The 9,528-nt window shown below is 50.3% G+C and overlaps 1 protein-coding gene across 1 annotated transcript in view; it reads left to right on the top strand.

Moving 5' to 3' along the window:
- The first annotated feature begins 7,496 nt into the window (after positions 1-7,496).
- The window catches only part of Rnf144a (ring finger protein 144A), a 125,711-nt gene continuing 123,679 nt past the window's right edge, over positions 7,497-9,528 (top strand). The window contains exon 1 of the mRNA XM_050141884.1: positions 7,497-7,704. The gene's annotated coding sequence lies outside the window, so the exon portion shown is untranslated. The remainder of the gene's footprint in view (positions 7,705-9,528) is intronic.

The raw sequence follows: 9,528 nt of genomic DNA, 5'->3' as shown, positions 1-9,528 counted from the left end.
TGCTTAAAATATTCAAAAATCTCTTTTTAAACATAGAATAATAACATTTCCTCGTAAGAGTCCAACTCAACCTTGGGTTCAGTAGGGCTTTTGCTTGCTTCTTGAACGAAACCTGAGTACTCCCTGGCGAGACGTGCTTTCTCCTGGGAAACTAGCAGATGGGTTGCTTTGCGTTCTTACGTGTTACTTACAAGTGTTCTGCCTGAGATTAAGGTTCCGATGATAACCCTGTGACTGGGGTTTTATAACAGGAAGCTGAGAGGGCAGGGCATGAATGAGCACCCCAAGCTGGCTGGGTTCATATCAACTTGACCCAAGCTGACGTCTTCTGAGAAGAAGAAATGGCAATTGCAAAAAACGTCCCCATAAGATTGGACTGTATGCAAGCCCGTAGGGGACATAAACCAAATAAACCCTCTTCTCCCCTAAGATCCTTTTGGTCATGGTGTTTATCACAGCAACGGAGAGCAAAGTGGACATCTGGGTTTGGAGAATTGAACTAGAGTCTCCGAGCTTATGCCTCAAAAATAGTTGCCTGTGGAGCCCTTTCTGCCACCACAACCATCCCATACGTTTAGGAGACCAAATAATCCAAGGCTTGGAAGATTTAGATAGAACCACACCAGAATATCGACACCACCACAACAAAACGCTTTGAACATACAGCAATCCAAATAAAGCATTTAAGTAGCCTTAGTGGCCTTGGTCTCCATAGTCCCCAGTTCTTGTCATCGGCAGGTGGTGTCCAGACCCTGTGGATAGATCCTAGCTCCAGCCTGCCCGCCACTGTGGCCTTGTCACAGTGAGAAAATGTGTCTGAGCCTCCCTTAGCCATCTCTCTTGTTGGAGCAAAGGGAGTTTGCTTCCCTAACTTACCGCTGCTCAGGTCTCTGAGGAGGAGTGTGAAGCAGAGTCAGGCTGGTAAGAACTCAGACAGAGGGCCTGGGGGCATTGCTGCAGAGCTCTGAGTCTGGGAAAGCCCTCAGCCCTTCTCCAAGGTAAGGGATGCTGGGCAGGTGTGGATGCCGCCAGCGGTGCCTACTGGAAGCATCTTTGGGTGAGGCAGTTTCTTTTGGCTCCTTGTAATTCCTTGGAGAGGAGATCTCCAGCATCCATCACCCCAGTCAGCAGTCAGGGCCTGGAGTGCTTTGGTTTTATCTGTGTGGCATACTCACCCTGGAATATCCGTTGCCTTATAGAAACCTAAACCAATGATATACAATACGGTGCTCCATTGCATCACTAAAACCTCGCCCAGACCTGGGTGTGGAATACCATATGTCGTCTTCCTGTTCTCTTTATTTGGAACCTTGAGGATCACATGGATGGGGCAGTGTCCACTGTGATGAGATTGGGGAACTGAGTTGTCAGGGGCACAGACCTGGGGTCCCTCCCTGAATCTCTTCCTGGTTGTATTCTGTCTGGACTCCTCCAAATGTTAATATCTGAGATTGCAGCTTCTCGGGTTTGATTTAAGATTGGCTGCTGCACCTTGCTTAGCACTGTGCTTGGTTTATCTTGAGAGACAAACGTACGTGCTGCTCAAAGCTAGTAAGTAATAAGTTAGTTTAGAAAGGACGGTGTTGCAATGATTTCTACAGTTTAACACACACAGACCTTCCAAGGAGTAGCCAGAGACTCAATGGCTTCATTGGGGTTCCCACTGACTCAGTTTACAGATAAAAGGCCGATATGGTGGGGTCAGGTGAGACTGAGGTTTTCAAACTCTCCTCATGGTCTCATCCCGATAAGCAGTTCCTCTGTACACCCAAGAAAGGCACTGCGTGCCCTAAAGGCAAGAGAGATGGAACCCGGAGGGTGAGACATTTTATCTCTGCCACAACCAAGTCCACTTACATCGCGTGTAATTTAATCATTCCTTCTGAGTTGAGAAAGCCTTTAAATTTGTCAAGCCGCAGGGACCAAGTTCTATTGATTACTAAGGCAAGGCAGTATAATAAAGAGCCAAAGATGGCCGAACCAGCCAAGAACCTCGGATAGCAGCGTACTGATACCACCACCGGGCAGAGATCGCAGAACTGGCCTGGGGCACTTTGTGATGAAAAGTCTGAGCAGAGATTTCTCTCTTCGATTTTGGCTCTCACTAGATTCTACAGCATTTGGTTTTAAGACACACAGAGAACAATGAAAGGCAGGATATATATACTTGTCCAAAAAGGACCTCACGTAGCCTAGGCTAGCCTATCACTCTCTGCTTAATCACAGATGACCTTGAACTTCTAATCCTCCGCCTTCACCTCCCAAGTGCTGGGATTGCAGGCTTGTGCCAATACTTTTGGTTTATACAGTTCTGGGAATTTGTGCACACGAGACAAGCACTCTACCGGCTGAACTATATCCCCAGCCCCCACTTACTTCCTTTGACAAGTATGAATTGAATGTCTGGAACTTTCCCTGTCAGTGTGGAGAATGGCAATGTGAATAAGATACACCACGCCTCCCTTCTGGAAGGAAAGCAGAAATAGAAAGGCCTCTTTTTTTTCATTAACAGCTCAACCTTTTCACTAAGTGTCATTTATTTTCCCGCCTTTGGGTGACGCTTTTATTTTTAGTATCACACGTATTCTCTAAATTTTAGTTACACGTGGGCATATTCCAGGTGCTTGCCTTCACTTGCTGGATAAATTGGAAAAAGTACAAAATTTATTAGCTAGACTGGGTTTTCCATAGAAACAGAGCCACTGGAAAAATATTGTGTACATTAGCACACATACACTATAGATAAAATCCATATATATCCATATGATTATATCATATGAAAGTCCAAGATCTAATGGGTCCATGAGCATGGTTCTTGTGGCTATGAAGAGCAGGGCTCCTAAGATCTATGGACAAGCAAGATTCTGGTGAGATTCAGTCTGAGCCCACAGGCCAGAGAATCAAATGGAGTTGTGTGGATAATGGAGAACAGGCCAGAGCAATTCCTGGATTCAGAAGTTCAAAAACCAGGTACTTCTGTATAGGAGGGCAGGAGAAGATGGAAGTCCATGCCAGCAAAGAGCAAACTGCCCAGCGCTTACCTTCTGTTCTCTTTCAGCCTTGAGTGGGCTGGACCATGCTACTAGAATGGGTGGACCTTCTTCATCTAGTCCGCTGGTTCCAGGACCAGTATCTCCTAGTACTCTCAAAGACACAGCTCTATGGACACCTCATAGCTCAAGCAAGTTGACACATGGCTTGCTATATGGTAGGGTCTGGATGTTTGAGCTGTAGGTGTGGATGGGGCTGCCTACTGAGACCATGAACAAGTATCTGCTCCAGGCACTCCCTGTCCTCTGATAGTTTACCTGCCTCATCTTTGATGTGTCCCGGTTTACAGAGGGACCTTCCATCCCCAATGCACAGTGCGATCCCCGAGAAAGTGTGAACCCGTAGTCTGATGTCCCCATTTCCTAAGGACGGCGATCATAATGGACAAGGACCCAGCCTACTCTACTCTGACTGCATCTTAACCAATGCCACCTGCAATCATCCTTTTTGCGAAATGCTCACACTTTGAGATGCTCAGAGCTGGATTTGACATAAATTTCTTCAGGGCTGGGGAGGACACAGATCGGTCCACAGTAGTGTATGACTGTCACAGAGAAATTGCCTCCTTTCTCGTACCTTCTTGAATGTCCTCCGTTTGGAGGACAATATCTCTGCCTTGTGTGCATATGGTACCATGGATGGATACATAGTCCTGAGGCGTCAAAGCTGATAAAGAGGAAGGCTCTGAGGTGGGTGCAGGTGTGGCTGGGCCACCTACCCACGATGACCCGAGAGTATCAGGAACTTTCTTCTTTCCTGAGGCTTTGTCCCACCGTATGCTGCTCGCTTCACCTGGAACACGGGGCAGTGCAGAAAAACACACTGTGTGCCCTTGCTTCGGAGTGCCCTTCAGAATGAGTTTAACAGGCACGGATGGGCGAGGGGTGGGAGGTTAGACCCCAGGTCTCCTGAAACAAGAAGTCCTCTAGGATCCTGGCTTTCCCAAAGGAGAAGCTGAAAGAGGAGCTGTCACTCAGCTTTGCCCTTCCCTCTAGGAACAGAGATTTGCATAAAAACACCAAAGTGATGCCCAGGCAGGAGGTCATAAGTTTGGGGAAAGCCTGGGTTAGATTGTGAGTTCCCGTGCAGCTTGGCTACAGGGTTAGACTGTCTCAAAAGGAAAAAAAAAAGAATCGAAAGAGTGCAGATTTTATACTTAGAATGTGCAATCAGAAGTTTAGACAAATTGCATTGCCTATTTTGTTCTTTCCCCCCCCCCCTCTTTTTAACTGTAAGCCGCAACTTTGAACTTCCGTCAATTGTGTCTGGCAGAAAAACCACACAATGGGTTTCCATGGCTTCGGCCTCTATGCCGTTTACGTAGGCACCAGTGCTCTGGCCTCCTTTCCCCTTGGCATCCACTGCCCGCTGTGAGTGATCACAGGGACTCAGGGAGCGAGAGTGAATGACATATCACTGGCACAGACCCTCACAGTGAGGTCTTTCAAACAGGCTCAACGTGACCACCTTGGGAGGAGATGGTCAGTCTTCCCCCTGGCAAAGGGCTGGACTGAAGAGCCACTATGAAGGTAGAATGGATTTAAGAGCCAGGCGGTTTTCTGGACAGAATGGCATTAACTGCGAGAGCTCAGAGGAGCCAGCTTTATTCATTACTGAGCACTTACTACACCCCGATTCCGTGCGGGGTTTCACCGAAAGATCCTGTAGATGGATGATCTAAGATCTGGAGTAAATGCCCAGCGCAGGAAGCATGGCAAATACCCTAATCCACATAAAAACAAAATAAATAAATATATATTCAGAGATCAGGGCATGCAGAGAGTAATGGCAGATCCAGCAGGCTTCATAGATAAAACTGGACATGGATAAAACTGGTGTGGTCCGCTGCAAACCCTGATTTCAGTGCCCATGTGGTGGCCTCAGTCCATCTCGCAGAAAGAGTCTCATTCGCCAACACCCCAGGTCAGAGCAGTGAAGGTGCTCTGTCCCCACGTAAGCACTGATGACGGAGGCTTTTCCGCCAAGCCCCAGATGCACATAGGCAGTGTGTTTCTGATCCTTTGTGTCAGCGACAGCGCAGAATGCCTCAATACACCTGCTTCTTCCACTTGCTGGGAGCTTCCAGCCTCCCCAGCAAAATCTCTCAATCCTTCATTCATAACTTCACTCCCCAACCAGGCCTGGGGAGGTCAAAGCTCAGGCCTTCAGGCAAAACTATTTCTGTCTTCCAGTGAGAGGCCGAAGCAACAAAGTGCCGTTGTTAGGGATCTTCACACTGTGAGCTTTCTCAAACAATGGCATTCACACAGCGTCTGAGGCAAACCAAGGCACTAGGAGGCCAGTGCGTGTCCTTGTTTTGTTTAGCTGACTTGTGCTTATTTGACATAGGGTCTCACTATCTAGTCCAGGCTGGACCTTGAATTTTCGACCCTTCTGCCTCAGAGCTCAGAATGCTAGGATTGCATGTGTGAGACACCTCATCTAGCAAGCACGTAGTTTTGAAGATCAGAGACATTCAGCACAACTGGTGACAATGTGGCTGTATGGACTGAGGAGACAGCTCAGTCAGTGCAGTGCTGGCCAGGCAGGCCTGAAGACCCGAGTTTAATACCCAGTGTCCATGGAAATATGCAGGTGAGGTACATGCCTGTTATCCTAGTGATATAGATATGAATAATTTGCATTGGTATGGATTTTATGGTCAATTTTGTTATATGTAATTTTGCTATGTTAAGTTAAAGCCTTCCTTTTTTGTTTAAACAGAAAAAGGGGAAGTGATGTGAGAGTGTCATATATCAATCTGTTGATTTCATTGGTTAAGTAATAAACACACTGCTTGGTCTCATAGGTTAAAGCATTGGTGGGAGGAGAAAACAGAATAGAATTCTGGGCGGAAGAGGAAGTGAGGTCAGACTCTGCTCTGCTCCCAGAGAGACCCGACAGCTCTGCTGGAGCAGAGACACCATGCTCAGCTCTCCCAGGCAGATACACGCAATGAAGCTCCTCTCAGCTCTGAAACCAGGATGGACATAGGCTAGAATCTTCCCGGTAAGCGCACCTTGGGGTGCTTACACACATCATTAAAAATGGGCTAGTCCAGGTGCGAGAATTAGCCTGTAAGGGCTAGAGTTCATGGGCCAAGCAGTTCTTAAATGAATACAGTTTGTGTGTTGTTATTTCGGGCATGAGCTAGCCAAGCGGCTGGGGTGTTGGGGATGCAGCCCCGCCGCCGCTCTTATTTCAATATCCTAGCACTGGGTAATGGGGGTGGAAAGTAAAATCATGAGGGGTCCTGGAGCTTGCTAGCCAACCAGTGTGGCTTCGATATAGGGTTTCAGGTACAGTATATATGGGAAAGAAAGTGGACACCCCATCATTGACCTTAGACATGTGTGCATGCCCATATACACATGTATAAACACAAATACCCCCACACAGATGAGAATGTACCAGTCGAATACAGAAGGGACAAGAGTTTTAAAATCCCTTTGTGGGGCCAGGGGGGGGGCAACGAAAATGATGATGATGAAGTCAGACAGGCATGACCAGAGAAGTCAAGTTAGTTAGCTAATGGAGCCTTTCATTCCCCCAGTCAAATGGCGCCGTGCACCGCTGCGTGGACCCACATGCTTCATAGAACATCTTAGTACAGGGAGTGAGCATTGGCGTGTTTGTGTGTGTTTAGGATTCCCCCAACGGCTTTCTGTAGTTAACTGTCAGCTCCTGACATTCCCAGAACCTTCCAAAAAATATCCTTACCGGCTGGGGGGGCCAAACAGTCAAGACATTTGCCTGTGGGGACATTTCAGTCTAGCCATCGTATATACTGACAGGCTTCGTTCACGTTTGCACGTTTGACATGGATGGAAGACACGAACTTCCAGGAACTACCAGCGGGAGTGAGAGGACCATAGCTCATGGGGATTCCCATCCAAGTGGTGGATCTCAGGTTCTGAGAGAAAGAATTGAAATGCTGTGGTCGCTGCTTCCCGTATGTGCGCAGAGCATTAGCCTCAGACCAAGCAGACTGAGGACTCTTCGCTATCCATTAGGGTGAAAAGATGTTTCTTGTCCGTTGGCTTACATTCTTCCTCGTAAAAGTATTCGGGCAGGACCATCAAGCAGGCCTCTGGCAAGCACGAAGGCTCTGACTTACATGGCTGGACTCCATCCCGCGGTCCCAGATGCCCTCCTGAATGATATTCCCAGCTCCTGACTGGTAGGGTCAGGCTGCTTCCCGCATTTCTTCCTAGCTGCTGGTACTTGTTTTTATACAATTAAAGCAGGGGTCCACCTGCAGGCAGTCTTTTTGCATCCTTGCTTTATTCTAGGGCACACCCCTATCACTGAGGAGACCTGGACCCTCTGGCCCTGTCTTTGATTACTTTAGGGGGCTGCCCGCCCGTGCTGGTGCATGGACGTCGCGGCACCTCTAGACGGCAGGGGGCGCCGGCGTGCGAATTGGCTCTGTCTCCCGCGCCCGCGCTTAGTGCGCGCTCGCGCCCCGCCGACCCCGAGCGCGCAGTTCTCGGGGCGCAGGGCGGGGAGGCAGAAAGGGCGCTGTGCTGCGGGGCGGGCGGGCTGCGCGCGGGAGGCTGACGCGGGCAGCGGCACCCGCGAGCCGGCACCGGGCGGGGCCATCGCAGCCGCGCGCAACGAGGCCGAGCAGGAGCCCGGACCGCGCGGGACCAGGTGGGTGACGCGCGCGTCCCCTTTGTGTCGGCATCGCCCGAGCGGGCCGCGCGGGACGGGGCTGTGCGGGGCTGAGATCGGTCCCCCTCCCCTGCTGCCAGGCGGTGACCCGCGGGCTAAGGTGCGGCGATTGAGAGCTCTGCTCCCGGTGTCTGCTCGGGTGGCGCCCGCGTCCCCCTGGCCGCATGCACTTGGGAATTATGCCCCGCGGGGCAGTCTCCAGCTGCAGGCGCGGGGTGCTCTGGGTTGGAATGGCCCTGGTGGGCGGTCGTCTGCAGGCCTTGGGTGCACTCCCGTCGTGACCTGGTCGTGGGCAGAGTGAGGGCGTGGGGAAGGTCGGATCCGTTCCGGCCGGCGGCTGTGGCGAGTACCCCGCAGTGCTCAGCTGCGCCTGGCCGTGGGCATCGTCCTCTGCTGGCCTCTGGCCCAGGAGTCCCTGTGTCCCTTGCGCCCCGCCCGCCCTAGGAAGTCCGCTCAGGTCTCGCGCATCCCGCGCTCCGCAGCGCTCTGGGTTTTCGACACCATCTGTGGAGCTCAGAGATTTAATCGCTCCTGCTAACAAGAGACTTCCTGGCCCTAGGGCGGGAAGAGGCGACTTCTTCACCCTAGGCGGGTCTTTGGTGGTCCTAAAGTTTGCTCTGGTCTCTTTTTTGGTCTCTTTTCCTGAGAACATTTAAAAAAGGATGCTTCTTTTGAACAGTTATCTACAGCTTGCATGGTGGTGTGGGGGTCAAAGGTCGAGTAACAGAGAGTTAGACAAGGCCCTGGAAACCCTTCCCATGGTTTCTGTGACCTAGGATGGAATGACAGTCCAGGCTTGCTTAGGAGAGTTTTAGAAAGGAAGTGCCTTCCAGGACTGGTGCCTGGGAGACAGAGTAGTTCCTTCTCAATGATGCTGGCCAGGATGAAAGTTTAGACGGCTAAGAGATGTGTCTAAATGCTATGCCAGATGGAAGGTCAGGTGGCCACAACGCCCTGAGATGAGAGGGCAGAGACAAGGGCCTTTCTAAAGGAGGAACATGGAGTCAGCTGACCTGTGGGGGCCTAGCCAGGGTGGTGGGAAATGCCCCAGCAAAGGAATGCAGAGTGTGAAGGACCTTCCCAATGGGATTGCCTCCTTCGCTCCCAAGGAGCCCAAAGACTTCCTCATTATGCCTTCAACGGTGATACCAGAGGTCCCGAGTACTTTTTCTAGTTTCTGTCTGCCACAGTTTTGCTTTTTATTACATTTGAAGGACTGCTCAGGAAGTATGTCTAGAGGGGTGTTGGAATTGCAGGCCAAGAGTCTTGGCTTGCCTCTGTGGAGTGGGAATGATGGGTTGTCTTGCAGGAGGACAGACAGTACCCATTGCTTCAGAGTAGCTATGGTCATGTTGAAGAGGGAGACCTGGGGCCAGGTGTCCCTTGTGGCCTTGGGAGTCAGATACCACCCTTCCCCACACAGAGCTATTTCACTAGCCAGGGTTCCATGCAAACCTCCTGGGAAATTGGGTGTGCCTCACTCAGCTGGAACTGTGGGGAAAATTTCCAGATCCAGCACAATTTGAATTCTGGAGTAAACATTTTGATAGGAGCGCTGTTCTTTAGTTTTTAAGCAGTGAGGTTTTTTTGTAGGCTCTCTAGGTCAGGCTGGCGCTGTGTAGCTGAAGCTGACCTGAACTTCTCCAGTGTATACTGCTGGAGTACTGAGGTTCATGGAATAGACCACTGTATTCATTTTATGCAGGACTGAGGTTCGAACCCAGGGCCTCATGAATGTGACTAGTGTGTCTAAAGATGTCCCAGTTCTCATGTCGATACCCCCCACCCCAGCAAGGGGAACAG

This window comes from Alexandromys fortis, unplaced genomic scaffold (assembly GCF_014885135.2).
Source record: "Alexandromys fortis isolate MF-2015 unplaced genomic scaffold, M_Fortis_MF-2015_v1.1 scaffold_30, whole genome shotgun sequence".
Classification (NCBI taxonomy): Eukaryota; Metazoa; Chordata; class Mammalia; order Rodentia; family Cricetidae; genus Alexandromys; species Alexandromys fortis.
Note: the sequence above shows the minus strand (reverse complement) of the source record. Positions and strands in the feature narration are given on the sequence as shown.